The following is a 21141-nucleotide window of genomic DNA, read 5'->3' as shown; positions in this document are numbered from 1 at the left end:
GTTCATTCTAGCCTTATGCGAAAGATGGAGGCCAGAGACACACACATTTTGGTTCCCAACCGGTGAGTGTACCGTGACGTTAGAAGATGTCTACATGCTTTTAAGACTACCAATTGAAGGCAAAGTTGTAAATGGTAAGACCAACTATGCAAATTCAATTTGCATGGAGCTTTTACACACTGATTTGTTAGATGATAATGTTAGAGGTCAAGGTATACTACTCTCACGCCTAAAGTCATATTATAATAGTTTATACTTAGATGAGCATTCTACCGAAGATGCTCGAATAATAAAAACTAGGTGTTACATTATGTTGTTAATAGGATCCTTTTTATTTCCCGGAGGTAATGGTTCTAGCATGCATATTATGTACTTACCTCTACTTAGACATGTAGATAGAATAGGAAGTTACAGTTGGGGATCTGCTTGTCTAGCCTACCTCCATAGTTCATTGTGCAAAAACTCCCACAAAGACACATCTACATTTTCTGGATGTGCTATTTTGCTACAAGCATGGGGTTGGTCAAGACTACCGTCTCTAACACCGGTCAATAACAACCCTTTCACTTTTCCATATGCAAAAAAGTAAGTTCTTTAAATTGCTATATCTTTACTTACTTCCTTAAAGTTTATTACCTCAAACTATTTTTTTTTAACTTTTTGGTGTAGATGGTCGGCACGTGGTATGAGTTACAACAGATGTCCGAGACATTGTATTACTCAGTATCACAACCTGTTGGATCACCTTCGACCGACAGACATAAGCAAAATAACTTAATTATTTCGTTATATTATGTTAACTTTTTCTACATTCATTATAATCCTATTTTCTTTAACATTTCAGTTCATCTGGCGTCCATACCTTAATCTGGATCATGACCACGAGGTCAACACTGAAGACGTAGTCGTATGGACAACATGCACACCGATAATACAGTTCACAATTGTGGAGATGCACAACACTGATCGTGTGAAGCTGCAGTTCAGTATGGTCCAGAATATCCCAGATCCCCCAGCTAGCCTAGGAGAATGGCATATGCGTAAAGTGAACGACCAATGGAACTTCAACCCTTGGTAAACCTTCGCAACATCGGAGTGTCGCAAGTGGAAGCACCGTCATGACCATGTCTTAACTGACGCAGTCATGCCAAATGAGGTAAAACCAAGTCGTACTTATATGGCTTGGTACAGATCGGTTGGTTTTCAATTCATCGCCGAAAATATGTACCTCTACGACCCACGCCAGGCAAGTTACACACAAGAAGGATCAACATCTAACCCCCAACAACATTCCCAGCCCGGTTACTCACACCCCCCTATCCGTCAAACTTTCCGTTCCACAAACACATAAACATACAACCAAAACATGTCATTCACCCAACCCCAATACCAATAACATACCCCATACCACCAACAACAAATTGACCATCAACCTGAGACCCAACATCGCTTCGCACCCACATCATCACCCTACCAAAGTCGCCTTAGCCAAAACACCAAGCGCCCCTCCTCCTACCGTAGCCAAGAAGCCCAAACATCACAAAACCAAAACATCCCACAACCCTATCTCTACCAAACACCCCAAAAACCTTTCCAACATTTCCTAGACGCATCATTCACACCCATGTCTCCCTTCAACCGTCCCAGTCGGCCATCCATGAGTCAACCACATCCCAACTTCTCTGGCATGGGTCATGAGCTCAGCTACGGCGGTACACCATCATTGCATACTAAAGACTATGATGAGTTGTCTGAATACCTCAATGGACCTTCTCCTGTAGTTGGTAGTGACTCTCCTGGCCCCTCAGATGAACAAACACCGGTGCAGAATCGTCAACGTGGGTTAGGGCCAAGGGTTAGGGCCAAGGGTTAGGGTAGTTAGGGGATGTGGGACCGGAGATCGGTTAGGTGATCTCGGTCATCACCATTAGGTTTCTTTGTGTAAACTCCAAACTTTATTAATATCAAGTCGTATTATATCAAATTTATCTTTGTGTAAACTCCAAACTTTAGGTTTCTTTGTGTAAACTCCATTTTGGCAAAATTCACATACACATGTTTTGACTAAAACCCTAATTTTAGGTCAACTTCCCAAGGACCTAACTTACTCATTTTTTATTATTTTGAGGTGGGACCAAGTGAATTGGAAAGTTTGAGATGTCTACTTCATTTGTTATGTTGGACAAAATTTCATAATTCTAAAAGAAACACATGTGATAATACAAAACATTATAGGTCACATAACAATTGAAATGTGAAAAAGTCCAACTTCAAGTGCCCATAACTTTCTCATAAAAAATCCAAATGATGCAAAATGTAAGTCCAAATTCATTATCTTGAAAAGATATACAACTTTTATGTTGAAGGTTTTATCATTTGAGGCTTTTATCATTCAAACAGAAGGGCTTGAAGTTGGTCCATTTTGGCAAAATTCACATACACATGTTTTGACTAAAACCCTAATTTTGGGTCAACTTCCCAAGGACCTAACTCCTTCATTTTTTATGATTTTGAGGTGGTACCAAGTGCATTGGAAAGTTTTAGATGTCTACTTCAATTGTTATGTTGGACAAAATTTCATAATTCTAAAAGAATCACATGTGATAATACAAAACATTATAGGTCAGATAATAGTTGAAAAAATCAGAAGTCCAACTTCAAGTGCCCATAACTTTCTTATAAAAAATCCAAATGATACAAAATTTATGTCCAAATTCATTGTCTTGAAAAGATCTACAACTTTAATGTTGAAGGTTTTGTCATTTGAGGCTTTTATGAAGGAGTCGCTAATCGAATTGGAGACTTCTCTTAAAACCTACACATAGGCGCCAATTGGATTGGCTAGGGCACCTGCCCTAGCCAATCCAATTGGCGCCTCCATTCAAGTTTTAAGAGGAGTCACCAATTCAATTGGAGACTCCTTCTAAAAGTGGAATATTTTGGGAATTTTTCTAAAACCAGGGGTATTTTGGGATTTTTTTTGAAAAACTGGGTTATCTCGGTAAAAAAAACCTTTTTTAATTCTACTCACAATTTATAATATGTACATTATTTTTAATTTATTTTATTTTACTTTATATTTATGAAAATTACTAATAATCAATAGTTAATGATGATGCCTTTTGTAAAATAAATCAATTTATTAAGTTAATTATTATTTTACTAATTTAGATCTTTTGGGAAATTAATAAAAGCGGTGAAATTGAAAAGTAGAGGTGAAGGAGAGAAATTGAACGACAGACTGAAGAGGTTAATTATGCTAGAAATTTCTAGAAAGGAAATTCTTACTCCAATACTTATGATCAATGTGTGGAAGGATCATCCAAATTTCAAATGGAGCAACAATCAAGGTCAGAATGTTACTTAAGGAGTTTCTCATAATCCACCACCAAGGAAGTCATATTCTTTAGAAGAAACTATGAATCAATTCAAAAAGATAATTCAAAATAATTTTAAGGCTATAAAATCCAATCAAGAGACATCCAATAGAAACCATGAAGCATCCATAAAGAATTCTGAAACACAAAATGGATACTTATCAAAATAATTGGTTGCTGAATCAAGTGAATGTTTTGTTTGGAATACTTTATGTAACCCCGGGAAAGGAAAAAACAATTAAGTGGTAAATTCTTTATTTCAATAGTTGCATTATATCACACATGTCATGTTTTCTTTTACAAAAAGAGAGGATTCATAATACTACATAACCAGATGGATTTCACCACTGATTGTGTTTTCTCTAGGTTTGGTGTCGCATGTTTTCCTTTGAGTTAGCCACTTTTGTTCATCAACTTGGATCGCAGTACTTTCATGGTCAGAGGATGAATGGTCATAACCTTTAGCTGCTTAATCAACGAGGTTATATTGATTTATATAGTTGTAACTTCACCTTCCTTCTAATGTTGTTCTAAAGCCTGATAAATCCTCTTAGCTCATGTCGGCTTAACGTTGGTGGTAACTAGGTCTCTGTAGATGTTGGTATTTCAACTTTAAATGAATCGGGGAAGCTACCGGGTCCAACATCGATGCAAAAGGTCGACCTAGAATGCAATTGTAAACGCTTGGGCATGGGAGGACCAAGAACTATGCATCGATGGTTATGGTATCCCTTCCTTCCTCCAGGGTAACCATCAACTCGACGTACCTCTAAGGATGGTCACAATTCCATTAAAGGCTTGCAAGTCTTACCCCTCATATGGCAATAACATCTCTTTATTCAATCCCATTTTTTCAAAGAGGCCAACGTACGTGATATTGCAAAATCTATCGCCATCAATTAGAACTCAGGATACATCAAAATTGGTTGTAGTCACTATTATTACCTAAGCTTTTGTTGTCGTATAGGAAGGCGATGGCTTGATATCACAACCCAAAGATCGGTTATCCCCTGATTATTTTTAAAGCGGATAGTTAAGAATCGTTTTAGTTCCTTTAAGGAATCATGCTTTTAATGTTTCATACTTCAAAATGTCTTTTCATAGATATCATTATTACAGTTTTTTTGGAAACTGGAACTCTTTGATGTTATGTGTGAATGATTAGGTGTATTTGGTGAAAACTTTGTCTTCTAGAACATAATATATTTTGAAGAGAATAAGTATCTACTTCCCTTTTCTGAGTCTTTTTTGCTAGTTTAGTTGTTCAACTATTTAGCTTTTGTGCCTTTCATTCCTTGCAACTGCAAAGTCAGTGTACTATGAACATGAAATATCATAAAAGTATCTGTAAGCCTCAAAAGGATATTCCATCTTCTTTGATGGATCCTGTTTATTCTTCCACTACTTTTGTTTTTCATCAAACAAGGTGGTCTTGACAGTGCTTTCATATAAGTTGGTAGCCATCTGACTAGGGAGTAGCGAGTCCTTCTAAGGACGAAAGATTATGCAAAAAATATGGAGCCTATGTTATTCCCTTTTATAGGCGTGCCTTTTCCCTTATGTAACAAGCTGGAATGATCTGGAAAAAAATGTTCCTAGAAATATTTTTCCCTGCCTTAACAGTTGCTTCAATCAGAAAAGATATATGTGGTATTAGACAGGTTGAAATGGAATCATTAGTCGAATAATGAGGGAGATTCAAATAGTTATTATCGAGTTATCCTCAACACCAGATTTTTGAATAATTGTTAATTCATTACTTTTATAAAGGGTACTTACCTATGGACAAAAATATCTTGAATGCTGGTAGTGAATGAGCCCTTATTAATAAGACCCCGACTGGAGCTAAGACCTTAATTGAAAACATGACACTCAACTCACAACAATTCACAACCAGAAATAACTTTGTGGTTCTAACAAAATTAGTGCATGAAATTCAAGCTTCTTCTTCCAACAAGGTTTTAGAAACCAGAATTGATGAGCTTACTTCATTGGTGAGACATCTAGCAGTAGGAAAAACTCAAACTGAAAGGTTATATGGCATTTTCACCTCTCTTGAACACCCAACAAATATTTGTCCTACCTTGCAAGAGGGTGTAAATTCTGATTTTCCTCAAGCATACGTAGCAAACATTTACAATCCTCAAAGAAACAACCAGTACAGGTACAACACTCCTGACCCATCCACTAATAGGTACCATTCCAACTGGAGTAATTGTTCAAACATTCGGTGTGGGAATCCATCCATACAATAACCTAATCAATTAGAATTTGATGATACCGTTGCTACCATTGTATAACACTCCACAAATAACCATATATGCACATTTCATACCTTCATTAGAGGACCTTGTCAAGCAAATAGTTGTGTAAAATCTCCAATTTCAGCAACAATTAGATTCTAGTATTCATAATTTTTAGACACAAATTGAACAACTTGACACTTTAATGAATGACATGCAACAAGCTCAAGGATCAAACCAACTAACTACCCTGACAACAGTGAATCTAAAAGGTCGTAATGTGAGTGCAATTTCTTTGAGATACATAAAGAGTTTTGAATCAACCCTAACACCAACAAAAAATAACAAAGTTGTTGATCCCATACTTGAGCCCATACCTAAGCCTGATTCTGATGTTATGGTTAAAATTGAAAAAGAACAAGAGAAAGAGGATGTACCACTTATTCATTTCCCACTGAAAGTAGTGAAAGCTAAAAAGATGGATGAAGAGGATACGGATAAGGAGATATTGGATAAATTCAGAAAGGTAACGTACCACTTAAAGAGTATGTACCACCCATCATTTTAGGCAGGACATTCATGAAAACAATAAAAACAAAATTTGATGTTGATGATGGCACAATGTCCATGGACTTTGGTGATACCATTGTTAAATTTAACATTTTTTATGTTATGAAACATCCCATGGAGTAACATTCTATTTTTCACATTGAATTTCTTTTTGAGTTAGTTGATGATACTTATTTTGACTTTTTTTCAGTTGATTTCCCATCATTGTTTGACTTTGATGATACTTATTGTTGTGATTCATGTACTGATACTAACCTTTGTTGTGTTTGTGCTGAGATTGAGGCTGCCTTACAGGTTGATATTTTTCCTACATCAGGGAGTGTGGTCGGTCAGGAATGATGTTGCTACATAAAACTTATCGGCTACTTCAAATGCCATCGGTCAGTTTGCTCACCCTTTATTGATGGGATTTACCCCTCGCTCTCATTGAAGATCGTCACCCCCTCCTTTAGACTAGGATTGCGCCTACTTAGAAGGACTTCCTGGGCCCGCTCTGAAGGAAGAAGCGGGCAACACGTCTAGGTATACCCGACGCACTTTGGTTGCTCTAGGTCTTGGTGATACCGGTTATTGGGAGGCTTTTTGGTTTGACAAGCACTATGCTGAAAAGCAACAAATGAAGGACATCACCCATGTATTAAAGCTTCAACGAAATAAGTACCCACACGAGGAAACTAAAATCTTCTACCTCTTTTGCTACCTCTGTTGGTGTAAGCCATAGAGGCCAATACTTTTGGTACTTGTATCGAATTATTTATTAATAATAAAAGGCTTTTTCTTTATTATGTTTGTTTAATAAAGTCCCTAGAATAGTTAGTCCATTTAATGTATCAAGTATGACTTAATCATGAGATCACATTAAACATAAGGACAATATTCTTAAAGTATCTGTAGTCAAGCTTTATTGTGAAGTGGGATAACATTGAAGCATTAAGAGTATTATGTATATAGACTGATGATCACATCTCATGGGTCATGGATAAGGAGTTATCAAGTCTTAAACATAGGTATGAATATTAAGAGTAATATTTATACTTGATTTACCCGCTATGAGAATACTATATAGAATGTTATGCAAAGTGTCATAAGTTATTCTCATGGTGATAATGGTGTATACCACCCTTCGACCTGAAACCACTATGGACCCTAGATGTAGAGTCGAGTGCCTTATTGTTGATCAAACATTATCCGTAACTGGATGGCCATAAAGACAGTTGATGGGTACTCCACGAAGCATGCTAAGGGACATGAGTGACCTAGATGGAATTTGCCCATCTTGCGTAACAGGATAAATGTCTATAGGCTCAATATTAAACTGGACAAGGATGACACAGTCTATGCCTTGTGTTCAATATAGACATAAGGGCAAAAGGGTAATTGTACACATAAATATTATCACAAAAGGATTTGTCAGATCACATGACATTTTCGTGTCTTGGGTAGCAGTGATGTATTGCTAGATACCGTTCACTGTTTATTATGTTAAATACGTGATTTAATATAATTGCCAATGCCGCGAAAACCTACAGGGTCAGACACAAAGGACGGATTGATGGGAGATAGAGTAACTAAGCAACACTGTAAGGTACAGTGCACTTAAGTGAATTGTAGAACATCGTAAGGTACGGTGTACTTAAGTAGAATATGAAATATGGTAAGGTACCACGCGCTTAATTGATTTTGGCATATTATAAGATATGGGCCACATACACTTAAGTGGGCTTTTTAGCTTGTAGCCCACACAAGTGGTTCTATAAATAGAACCCTTGTGCAGAAGCATTAATTGCGGTTGCATTTTCGTTTTCTCAATCTCTCACTCAAAGCCTTCATTCGTAGCAGCTAACAATGAGATTGAAAGAATTCGTTCGTGTGGACTGAGTAGAGTCGTTGTCATTATTCAACGTTCGTGATCGCTCCTTAGATCTGCATCAAAGGTTTCAACCGTCACAAGAGGTAACGATTCTATCACTGATCATGCACATTCGTAAGCATCACTAATGGAGAAATTTTTTGGATTGCCATTCTCCTTTCAACCTCTAGGTCGGCATTGATTGTTACTATTTTCATTTCAAGTTATGGTATTTAAGCTTGAGGTGGACCGACGAGGCGACGACCTCTAGCATAGCCATAAAGGGTCGTCCCACGATATAGTTGTAACCACTCCTAGAAGGAACAATAAGAAATTAAGAATTTACAGCTCTGATATCCTCTCCACTGCCAACTGAAACTATTAGTTCCACGTATCCATAGGGAAGGGTTATGGTCTCGTTGAATGCTTAGAGGTTCGAGCTTTCATATGGCAATAAGTTGCTTCATCTTATGTCCATCTTCTCAAATAACTCTGAGTACATGATGTCACAAGACATCTGCCATCTATGACGATCTGAGATACGTAAAACTTCTTAATTGTAGCAATAATCATAAGGGGGGATTTTCATTGGGAATGCCTATAGTTTTTTCAGGGTCCCAGAATGTCAACATAGAACAATCGTGGACTTTTACCGACGTGTTGCTCTTCTTGTGGTAAACAACCATCATCTCTACGACTTTTCTCTTCATGATACCTTTAGACGTGAGGTTTGCTCGTGGCGCTCCTCCGATTATGGCAACAATGTATGGGTGTTTTCCTTTGCTTCCTTCCTTCCTTACTTTCTTCACTTGTCCCCACCATTATGATCTTCAAAGAAGATGTACCCTTAAGTGACTTCTCTCTATCTCACTCGCCAACTTTCAAGTATTCAGCTAGCTAACCCCTATTTATCAGATCTTTAATGGCATTTTTTAACTTAATATAATCATTAGTCTTTGACCGTGGCTTATACGGAAGTGATAATAGTTTGATTTTTCTGTCTGAAATTACTCTCTTACTGGGTATGGGGGTCAGATTCCTACTTTCAGAAATTCAGTATTCATATAGTTTTAGTAAATCTTCTCACATGAGACCATTAGAGAAGTATGCTTGTTGTACTTTCCTATCATTTTCTGATTAGGATCATCCTGACGTCAGTGGGACTCCATACCGAGTGGGCAATATTTTCTTAATCAAACTTATAAATAAACTTAATCATATTGACTTTAATTTCAAAAGACAAAAAGAACTAACAACCTCATCTAATCCTTTTGGCCATTTTGTGTCTTTTGCTTTAATTTTTCCAAAAGAGAGCATTTAGATTTGAGTTATCTTTGGTTGAGATATAATTCTCCCATTCCGTGATATATTAATTATAAGTCTTTCCATTTATTAGGGGTAAGTGACATACTTGTTGATTAAACCCAACTTGGAGCCCTCCCTCTTAAATGTTGTAAAACACTCATTATCGGTGGATGTTTGGTTGAGTATTCTCCCATTGATAACAAAAGATCTTTAAGCTTTTGTTAAAACCAATCCACCAATTTATTTGAAATTTCTACCACAAACTACGATATTTTGATCCCTCATTTTATATTGGTACGTAGGCATAAGATCGAAGGTCTTGTCAAATACAAAAATATAATAAATGATTTTTTTTCCTCATCCCCACATTCAATTTCTTTAACAAATATAATTTTCAACTAAAACACTTGCACACAAAAAGGGTTCCCTAGGAGTACCTAGAACACTTTGGGTGCTAATACCTCCCCTCTGTGTAACCAACCCCCTTACTTGTAATCTCTCACATTTTATTAGTTTTGATTTGAAAACTTCTTATCTTTGGGTTTTGTTCGTACTTTCCCTTTTTTCCTTTGGAAACAATGAAAGCGCGGTGGCGACTCTGTTTTTATCGACGTTGAGTTAACCAATAGCTCAATGGTCATGAATTTACCGTTACCCATACCACCTTTAGGTCGTTTGTGGGGGTCAGCCTTTCGTTCTCTCCCTCTAACATAAGTTCATAACTTGTAGCTTCTACCTCTTGTACATGTGGCTATGAGGCACCGTTTGCAACAATATGTTCCTTTATCATTTCCAAACTATTTTGATAACACTTTTGGGAGACCTCCTGGTCCGTATGGACCACTCCAACTCGCTCGTCGGGTAGTGGATACTTCAGACTTATATGAAGGGTAGACAAGACCTCCACTAACAAGTTAATGGGGGGCCACCCCCGAATGGCATTGTACGGGGACAATGTATTTACTACAAGATAGTTTACTTTGATTATTCTTGTGCATGCATCTAAGTCAAATGTAGTTTTGAGCGTTATATGACCTTTCATCTGTACTTGTTCGCCCGACAAACCAACCAGAGAACCTTGGAGTACTCGAATGTCATATGGGTCAAGTTGGAGCCCTAAAAGGCGCTTTAGAATAACACGTATTCAAAACTCCCAGGGCTGATCAATACTCATTTCATATTCCAATCATCATATTGCATCGCGATGACCATGCGATCATCATTGTGAGGGAGAATGTTGATGGCGTATTTGTTGGAGAAGGTGATTTTGGACCCTAGCTCTTTCTCTAGAGTTTCATTGGTGTTGGCGGGTATGATGCTTGTCGTTAAAACCTGCATGACATATTTCCCACGAGAAGAATTGAATTATCCTCCGCCGATAAATCCTTCAATAATGGTGTTGATAATAATATTAGAACCTCATTTTTGCATCCTCCAGGGGAAGGTGACAAAAGTGACCAGTAATTGATGATGAATGTGGTATATATCAGTTTAATTGGGCCCCATGATGAACATCAATTGTACTTTTCTAAAAGTGCAATACGTGACAACCTCTTGTATTGTAAGGTAGTCAATTTTTTAGGGATAATTGTGGTGTGAGAGAAAGCTCACACAAAGAGGTGAGAAACTATGTATACAGGTGTTTACGAGTAAAATTGAATGTCCTCTCAACCTTAGGATTGAGATATTTATATAAGTCATTTTGGGCGGGGATCCCAAACTCAAAGTAATAACAATCATATCTCTAAAGAACATGGGAAATAAGTGGGTATTTCCTTATTCTTCTTAGGAACGTGTCCCTCATATTTGTCTGCCTCTCAAGCCGTTACTGTATGGACATGTCACGTTCCACATTATCGCAAGTGGGTGAGTAACCCAGTAAATGGATGATTTCTTCAAATGAGGGACGTCTGTTACGATAAATGAGCGAACATTGAAAGTAAAAGGTGACTAGAGCCATGCTTTGGGCGACAAACATTATCCACTTACTCTTGGTGAACATTACGCTGCCTTCTAGATAGTCCTTGCAAATATTCAAATACAAAAGGGTTTTTTTAATGAATAAAATGAAACCCCCTAAAATCTTCTCCATATAAATCCACCAATTCTTTTTACTAAGTGATTCCATTGTTTTCAAATATCCAACCCCTTCAAACTCCAAAACAAATACTTAAAATACAAAAAATTATATCTGTCTTATTTATGTCGACGCCCGTTAAAACCCATAAAAACAATAAAACTATCAAAATAAAAGGGTGGATCGGAAACCTAAGTTCGACTCATTAAGAATAGAAGATTCGACCGATCTAATCTATTTTACCATATTTAAGAGTATTTATTAAGTATTAAAATTAATAAATAGGAATAAATAAATGTGATATCCACTTTAAGTACCCAAATGAAGACATGTGACGAGGTATTAAACTCCCCATAATGATATTTCTATACAGGTACATCTACACCACAAACAATACTTTTTTTAATTTTTTATCATTAAATTTTCTCTCATGCTACATCTACATGTGCCTTTGTTTTTAATTTACATAATTTTATATTTTAATGGATCTACCGGCTAGAGTTACATATATTTAAAATATTAGAATAATAAATATTTTTTTTTATAAAAATATAAAAACTATTATTATGGTCTCCACTGCCAACTGAAATTATTAGTTCCACGTATCCATAGGGGAGGGTTATGGTCTCGTTGAATGCTTAGAGGTTTGAGCTTTCATATGGCAATAAGTTGCTTCATTTTATGTCCATCTTCTCAAATAACTCTGAGTACATGATGTCACAAGACATCTGCCATCTATGACGATTTGAGATACGTAAAACTTCTTAATTGTAGCAATAATCATATGGGGGAATTTTCATTGGGAATGCCTCTAGTTTTTTCAGGGTCCCAGAATGTCAACATAGAACAATCGTGGACTTTTGCCGGCGTGTTGCTCTTCTTGTGGTAAACAACCATCATCTCTATGACTTTTCTCTTCATGATACCTTTAGACGTGAGGTTTGCTCGTGGCGCTCCTCCGATTATGGCAACAATGTATGGGTGTTTTGCTTTGCTTCCTTCCTCCCTTACTTTCTACACTTGTCCCCGCCATTATGATCTTCAAAGGAGATGTACCCTTAAGTGACTTCTCTCTATCTCACTCGCCAACTTTCAAGTATTCAGCTAGCTAACCCCTATTTACCAGATCTTCAATGGCATCTTTTAACTTAATATAATCATCAGTCTTGTGACCGTGGCTTATTAGGAAGTGATAATAGTTTGATTTTTCTGTCTGAAATTACTCTCTTACTGGGTATGGGGGTCATATTCCTACTTTCAGAAATTTAGTATTCATACAGTTTTAGTAAATCTTCTCACATGAGACCATTAGAGAAGTATGCTTGTTGTACTTTCCTATCATTTCATGATTAAGATCATCCTGATGTCAGTGGGACTCCATACCAAGTGGGCAATATTTCATAATCAAACTTATAAATAAACTTAATCATATTGACTTTAATTTCAAAAGACAAAAAGAACTAACAACCTCATCTAATCCTTTTGGCCATTTTGTGCCTTTTGCTTTAAATTTTCCAAAAGAGAGCATTTAGATTTGAGTTATCTTTGGTTGAGATATAATTCTCCCATTCCATGATATATTGATTATAAGTCTTTCCATTTATTAGGGGTCAGTGACATACTTGTTGATTAGACCCAACTTGGAGCCCTCCCTCTTAGGTGGATGTTTGGTTGAGTATTCTCCCATTGATAACAAAAGATCTTTAAGCTTTTGTTAAAACCAATCCACCAATTTATTTGAAATTTCTACCACGAACTACGATATTTTGATCCCTCATTTTATATTGGTACGTAGACATAAGATCGAAGGTCTTGTCAAATACAAAAACATAATAAATGATTTTTTTTCCTCATCCCCACATTCAATTTCTTTAACAAATATAATTTTCAACTAAAACACTTGCACACAAAAGGGTTCCCTAGGAGTACCTAGAACACTTTGGGTGCTAATACCTCCCCTCTGTGTAACCAACCCCCTTACTTGTAATCTCTCACATTTTATTAGTTTTGATTTGAAAACTTCTTATCTTTGGGTTTTGTTCGTACTTTCCCCTTTTTCCTTTGGAAACAATGAAAGCGCGGTGGCGACTCTGGTTTTATCGACATTGAGTTAACCAATAGCTCAATGGTCATGAATTTACCGCTACCCATACCACCTTTAGGTCGTTTGTGGGGGTCAGCCTTTCGTTCTCTCCCTCTAACATAAGTTCATAACTTGTAGCATCTACCTCTTGTACGTGTAGCTATGAGGCACCGTTTGCAACAATATGTTCCTTTATCATTTCCAAACTATTTTGATAACACTTTTGGGAGACCTCCTGGTCCATATGGACCACTCCAACTCGCTCATCGGGTAGTGTACACTTCAGACTCATATGAAGGGTAGACAAGACCTCCACTAACAAGTTAATGGGGGGCCACCCCCGAATGGCATTGTACGGGGACAATGTATTTACTACATGATAGTTTACTTTGATTATTCTTGTGCATGCATCTAAGTCAAATGTAGTTTTGAGCGTTATATGACCTTTCATCTGTACTTGTTCGCCCGATAAACCAACCAGAGAACCTTGGAGTGCTCGAATGTCATATGGGTCAAGTTTGAGCCCTAAAAGGCGCTTTAGAATAACACGTATTCTAAACTCCCAGGGATGATCAATACTCATTTCATATTCCAATCATCATATTGCATCGCGATGACCATGCGATCATCATTGTGAGGGAGAATGTTGATGGCGTATTTGTTGGAGAAGGTGATTTTGGACCCTAACTCTTTCTCTAGAGTTTCATTGGTGTTGGCGGGTATGATGCTTGTCGTTAAAACCTGCATGACATATTTCCCACGAGAAGAATTGAATTATCCTCCGCCGACAAATCCTTCAATAATGGTGTTGATAATAATATTAGAACCTCATTTTTGCATCCTCCAGGGGAAGGTGACAAAAGTGACCAGTAATTGATGATGAATGTGGTATATATCAGTTTAATTGGGCCCCATGATGAACATCAATTGTACTTTTCTAAAAGTGCAATACGTGACAACCTCTTGTATTGTAAGGTAGTCAATTTTTTTAGGGATAATTGTGGTGTGAGAGAAAGCTCACACAAAGAGGTGAGAAACTATGTATACAGGTGTTTACTGTAACACCCCGATTAAAATAAGAGAATTATTTAATTGAGTTAATAGTATTTTATTAATTTAATTAAATAAAGTTGAATTATTGGATTATTATTATTATTATTATTATTATAGATATTATTTATTTTAATAATAATTAAATAAATAATATAATTGGAATATGAAGAGTGGAAGGGTAAAAGTGGAATTGGGTAAAAGAGGCCAAAGGAGATAACTGAAGGTTTTCATTTTCACGTATTTTGCCTCAGAGTCAGAAAAGGGAGAAGCGCTGAAGAGAAAGAGAAGGAAGAGGAAAAGACCAAAGATTGCTCAGAGCTTCCTTCAATCCAAAGAGGTAAGGGGTCTGAACCTTATTAAATAATAATATGCTGAAAATGGTGAAATATTAGATGAACGAAATTGGGATTTTAATCGAAGGAATTCGTAGAAATTATATGCAATGATGTTAGGATTGTGAAATCGAATAGGAGACTAATTGTACTAGATGATATGAGTGATTGTGTGCGAAATTTGGACTGTGGAGGGATGAATTTGGATAGATCTCGTAGTAGAGAAAGCCATGGCAGATCTGGAGGTCTGATTTCTGGTCATACGCGTATGGCACTAGGCAATACGCGTATGAGATGGCCTGGTACGCGTATGGCACTAGGCAATACGCGTATGGATGAGGAAGATGATGTTTTGAACGTGGGTTGGTCTCTGGTGGTACGCGTATGGGAATGTGATACGCGTAGCATACGCGTATGGACATGGGCAATACGCGTATGGGGTTGGTCAGACGTGGGCAATACGCGTATGAGCATAGGCAATACGCGTATGGGCAGACTTGTGGTCCTTCCTGGGCTGTTGTTGTGCAGTTTCGGTTGTTAGGCTGAGCGAGGTAACTTAGCTGATGCATAGTATACGAGGGATCATTTCCCGTTGCTTTGAGGGATATAGATATTATTAGGGTGTGATAATGCGGTGTTTGATTATGTGTCATGATGTGATATGTCTTTATGATAGAATGTGTTAATGATGATGATAACATGACTATATGATGTTGTTGTTGCTATGTTGATTATGATGCATGCTTGGTGTGCATGCATTCATGAAAGGCCGATGCCTAGTGATGAACGGACTGAGTTCCAATGATGTTGTTGACTCCGGGCTTGTTGATAGGCTTGGTTCCTTACGGGGAACTCGGATTCTATGGTGATGAATCTGGGAGTAGTGATCTTGTAGTTGGTCACAAAATGGGTATACCGAGTCGTGTTGAGTCATGCATGGGTGTGTGCATTGCATTTGATGTGTTGTGTTGTTGATGTTCATGAGGTTATGGATTATGATGATTATGATGAATTGTGTTGGTATATGTGAAATATATTTATGTTTATATTTCGGTCGTTATATTATTATTTAATAATGTAATTCTCACCCCTTCTGCATGTGTTTATGTTCATCTATGATGAGCAATGTGCAGATAATGAGGAGTAGCTTTTGTTGAGGTGAAGAATAAGTGTAGAGTTATTCTACAAAGTCGAGTCAATGCTCTGGTCATGTGACACCGGGGTTATGGGATTCAATAGAGATTATATTATTATTTAAGTTGTGTATGAAGACTAAATTATTGATATGTTTTGTTGAAACATTTATATAAATCGTTAATTGTGTTTTTGTCCGCTGCGAAGTTTTATTAAGATAAATGAAATATTTTTATGTTGTAAAGTGATGAGTGTTAAGTTGGATGAAATGTAAACTCTTCTACATGTTGTACTCTGATAAATTCTTTAAATATGTCGTTTGGGTAGAAGGGTGTTACATTAGTGGTATCAGAGCATGGTCAGTCCAGTCGAGTCATAATGTGAGGTTTTCCCTGTTGGTCGATTAGTGTAAATGACACTGTCGATATTTAACGGTTGTAGTTGTATTGTGCAGAGTATGGTTGGAGAAAATGACCGTGCGATCGCTGAGGCTTTGGCTGCTATGGCGCAGGCTATGCAGGCGCAGCAGAATCCGCCGGTCGACGAGTTTAAGAATTTGGGAAGGTTTCTGAAGAATAACCCTCCTACATTCAAAGGGCGCTATGACCCAGATGGTGCTCAGATTTGGCTGAAGGAAATTGAGAAGATTTTCCGGGTGATGACGTGTACTGAAGCACAGAAGGTGCAGTTTGGTACGCATATGTTATCTGAAGAGGCTGAAAACTGGTGGGATAACACTCGCCAGAGAATTGAAGTACCAGGTGCTGAGATGACTTGGGAAAGGTTCAAGGCGGCCTTTCTGGAGAAATATTTTCCTGCTGATGTGCGATGTAAGAAGGAGATGGAATTTCTAGGACTGAAGCAGGGTAACATGTCTGTTGCTGATTACGCTTCGAAGTTTGAGGAGCTGGTGCAGTATTGTCCTCATTATAATAATGCTGATGCTGAGGAATCCAAGTGTGTCAAGTTTGAGAACGGGTTGCGTCCCGAGATCAAACAAGGCATTGGTTACCAGGAGATTCGTAGGTTTCCTACACTGGTTAATAAGTGCAGGATATTTGATGAAGATAGCAAGGCTAGGACTGCTCATTACAAGAGTCTTAGTGAGAAGAAGAATAAGGATCGTGGTAGTCCTTATGCATCTCCGAATGGTAAAGGTAAGCAGAAAGTGGTAGATGAGAAGAAGCCAAGTGGGGGAGGATCTCCCATAGCTGGTAAATGTTTCAAGTGTGGCGAGCCAGGCCACCGTGCTGATAGCTGTACCAAGAAAGTGCTGAGATGTTTCCGATGCGGTCAGGCTGGTCATAGAGTTACGGAATGTAAGGATGCTGGTCCGACATGTTTTAATTGTGGCGAGAAAGGCCATATCAGTTCGCAGTGCTCGAAACCGAAGAAGGCGGCTACTGCAGCTCATACTACTGGTAGGGTGTTTGCTCTGAGTGGGGCTGAAGCTCCTAAAGAAGATAATCTGATTAAAGGTACTTGCTTGATTAATAATGTTGAATTGCTTGCTATTGTTGACACTGGTGCTACTCATTCGTTCATTTCGTATGAGTGTGCGACCAGGATTGGTGTGATTATGTCGTCCCTAGGCGGAAGTATGGTGATAGATACTCCTGCTAATGGTTCTGTGAAGACTTCTGTTGTTTGTCGAGGTTGTCATCTGACGATCTTCGAGAGAGAGTTCGTGGTTGATTTGGTGTGCTTACCCTTGCACCAAATTGATATTATTCTGGGAATGAATTGGCTAGGATTCTATGGCGTGTTCATCGACTGCTATAGGAAGACGGTGCGGTTCTCTGAAGTTGGTGAGAATGATGAGGCAAGATTTCTATCTGCTAGGCAGATAGGGGATTTTGTGAAAGATGAAGCTCAGGTATTCGCTTTATTTGCGTCTCTACAAGCGGATAAGAAAGTAGTGAGTGTAGATTTGCCTGTTGTCTGTGAATTTCAGGATGTGTTTCCGGAGGATGTAAGTGATTTACCTCCAGAACGTGAAGTCAAATTTGCCATTGACTTAATACCAGGTACGAGTCCAGTGTCGATGTCTCCTTATAGAATGTCGGCAACTGAATTAGTTGAATTGAAGAAGCAACTTGAAGAATTGCTTGAGAAGAAGTTTGTGCGTCCAAGTGTTTCTCCTTGGGGTGCACCAGTATTGTTAGTGAAGAAGAAAGAAGGTACGATGAGGTTGTGTGTCGATTATCGGCAGTTGAATAAGGTAACTATCAAGAATCGGTATCCATTGCCGAGGATTGATGATTTGATGGACCAGTTGGTTGGAGCTCATGTTTTCAGTAAGATTGATTTGCGGTCGGGTTATCATCAGATCCGAGTGAAGTCAGATGATATTGCGAAGACTGCTTTCCGTACGAGGTATGGTCATTATGAATACACTGTGATGCCGTTCGGTGTGTCTAATGCTCCAGGTGTGTTTATGGAATATATGAATCGTATATTTCACCCGTACCTTGATAATTTTGTTGTGGTGTTCATAGATGATATATTGATATATTCTAAGACGGAAGAAGAGCATGCAGGACATCTGAGAATTGTTTTGCAGGTGTTAAGAGAAAAGAAATTATATGCAAAGTTATCTAAATGTGAGTTCTGGTTGAAAGAAGTGAGTTTCCTTGGCCATGTGATTTCGAGTGGTGGGATTTCTGTCGATCCTGCTAAAGTTGTTGCTGTATTACAGTGGGAGACTCCGAAGTCTGCTACTGAGATACGCAGTTTTCTGGGGTTAGCTGGTTATTATCGCAGATTTATTGAAGGCTTCTCTAAGTTGGCATTGCCGTTGACGCAGTTGACTAAGAAGGGTCAAGTGTATGTGTGGGATACAGCTTGTGAAGCGAGTTTTGCTGAGTTGAAGAGGCGGTTGACCAGTGCTCCAGTGTTGATCTTGCCTAATCCTGGTGAGCCCTTCGTTGTTTATTGTGATGCTTCTTTGATGGGTCTTGGTGGTGTTTTGATGCAGAACGGCAAAGTTGTAGCTTATGCTTCTAGACAGTTGAAAGTTCATGAGAGAAATTATCCTACGCATGATCTAGAACTTGCAGCTGTTGTATTCGTGTTGAAAATGTGGAGGCATTATCTGTATGGTTCCAGATTCGAAGTGTTCAGTGATCACAAGAGTCTGAAGTATCTGTTTGATCAGAAAGAGTTAAATATGAGGCAGAGAAGGTGGTTAGAATTACTGAAGGATTTTGACTTCGAATTGAGTTATCATCCCGGTAAGGCTAATGTAGTTGCAGATGCGCTGAGTAGAAAGTCTCTACATATGTCTATGATGATGGTTCGGGAGCTTGAGTTAATTGAACAGTTCCGTGATATGAGTTTGGGTTGTGAAGTTTCCGCTGATAGTGTAAAGTTGGGTATGCTGAAGTTGACTAGTGGAATTCTGGAAGATATTCGGAATGGTCAGCAAGTTGATGTCGCTCTAGTCGATCATATTACTATGGTTAACCAGGGTAATGGTGGTAATTTTGAGATTGATGGGAATGGCATCCTGCGATTTAAAGGTAGAGTTTGTGTTCCTGAGGTGTCTGAATTGAAAAAGAGTATTCTTGAAGAGGGCCATAGGAGTGGATTGAGTATCCATCCAGGTGCAACTAAAATGTATCAAGATTTGAAGAAATTGTTTTGGTGGGCGGGTATGAAAAGAGATGTTGCTAAGTTTGTGTATGCCTGTTTGACTTGTCAGAAGTCAAAGATTGAACATCAGAAACCGACAGGTATGATGCAACCTTTGAAGATTCCTGAATGGAAGTGGGATAGCATTTCCATGGATTTTGTGACGGGACTGCCGAGGACGGTGAAAGGTAATGATTCTATTTGGGTGATTGTGGATCGATTGACTAAGTCGGCGCATTTCTTGCCGATGAAGATTAATCACTCTTTAGAGAAGTTGGCAGAGTTGTATATTGAGGAGATAGTGAGGCTGCATGGTATTCCATCCAGTATTGTGTCTGATAGAGATCCCAGATTTACTTCTAGATTTTGGGAAAGTTTGCAGAAAGCGTTGGGGACTAAGTTGAGGTTGAGTTCAGCTTATCATCCTCAGACTGACGGTCAGACTGAAAGAACTATCCAATCCTTGGAGGATTTGTTGAGAGCTTGTGTGTTGGAGCAGAGTGGTTCTTGGGATAGTTATTTGCCGTTGGTGGAGTTTACTTACAATAATAGTTTTCATGCTAGTATCGGTATGGCTCCATATGAAGCATTGTATGGTAGGAGGTGTAGAACTCCATTGTGTTGGTATGAGTCAGGTGAGAGTGTTGTACTCGGACCTGAGATTGTGCAGCAGACGACTGAAAAGGTTAAGATGATTCAGGAGAAGATGAAGATTTCTCAGAGTCGTCAGAAGAGTTATCATGATAAGAGGAGAAAAGCACTTGAGTTCCAAGAGGGAGATCATGTGTTCTTGAGAGTTACTCCGACGACAGGTGTGGGTAGAGCTTTAAAGTCTAAAAAGCTTACTCCGAGGTTTGTGGGTCCGTATCAGATTTTGAAGAGGGTTGGGGAAGTGGCGTATCGGATAGCTTTACCGCCGTCGCTTTCTAATCTGCATGACGTGTTTCATGTATCTCAGTTAAGAAAGTATATTGCGGATCCGTCGCATGTTGTTCAGTTGGATGATATCCAGGTGAGGGATAATTTGACCGTTGAGGTGTTGCCAATTCGGATAGATGACCGAGAAGAGAAGACCCTGAGAGGTAAGAAAATTGCTCTAGTGAAAGTTGTTTGGGGAGGTCCAGCTGGTGAGAGCTTGACTTGGGAGCGTGAAGATCAGATGAAGGAGTCGTATCCGACTCTATTTGCTTGAGGTATGTTTTCGAGGACGAAAACTTCTAAAGTGGGGGAGAGTTGTAACACCCCGATTAAAATAAGAGAATTATTTAATTGAGTTAATAGTATTTTATTAATTTAATTAAATAAAGTTGAATTATTGGATTATTATTATTATTATTATTATTATAGATATTATTTATTTTAATAATAATTAAATAAATAATATAATTGGAATATGAAGAGTGGAAGGGTAAAAGTGGAATTGGGTAAAAGAGGCCAAAGGAGATAACTGAAGGTTTTCATTTTCACGTATTTTGCCTCAGAGTC

The sequence above is a fragment of the Lathyrus oleraceus genome, chromosome 3 (genome assembly GCF_024323335.1).
Source record: "Lathyrus oleraceus cultivar Zhongwan6 chromosome 3, CAAS_Psat_ZW6_1.0, whole genome shotgun sequence".
NCBI classification, from domain to species: domain Eukaryota; kingdom Viridiplantae; phylum Streptophyta; class Magnoliopsida; order Fabales; family Fabaceae; genus Lathyrus; species Lathyrus oleraceus.
The sequence above is the reverse complement of the archived record's forward strand: the minus strand, read 5'-3'. Positions refer to the sequence as shown.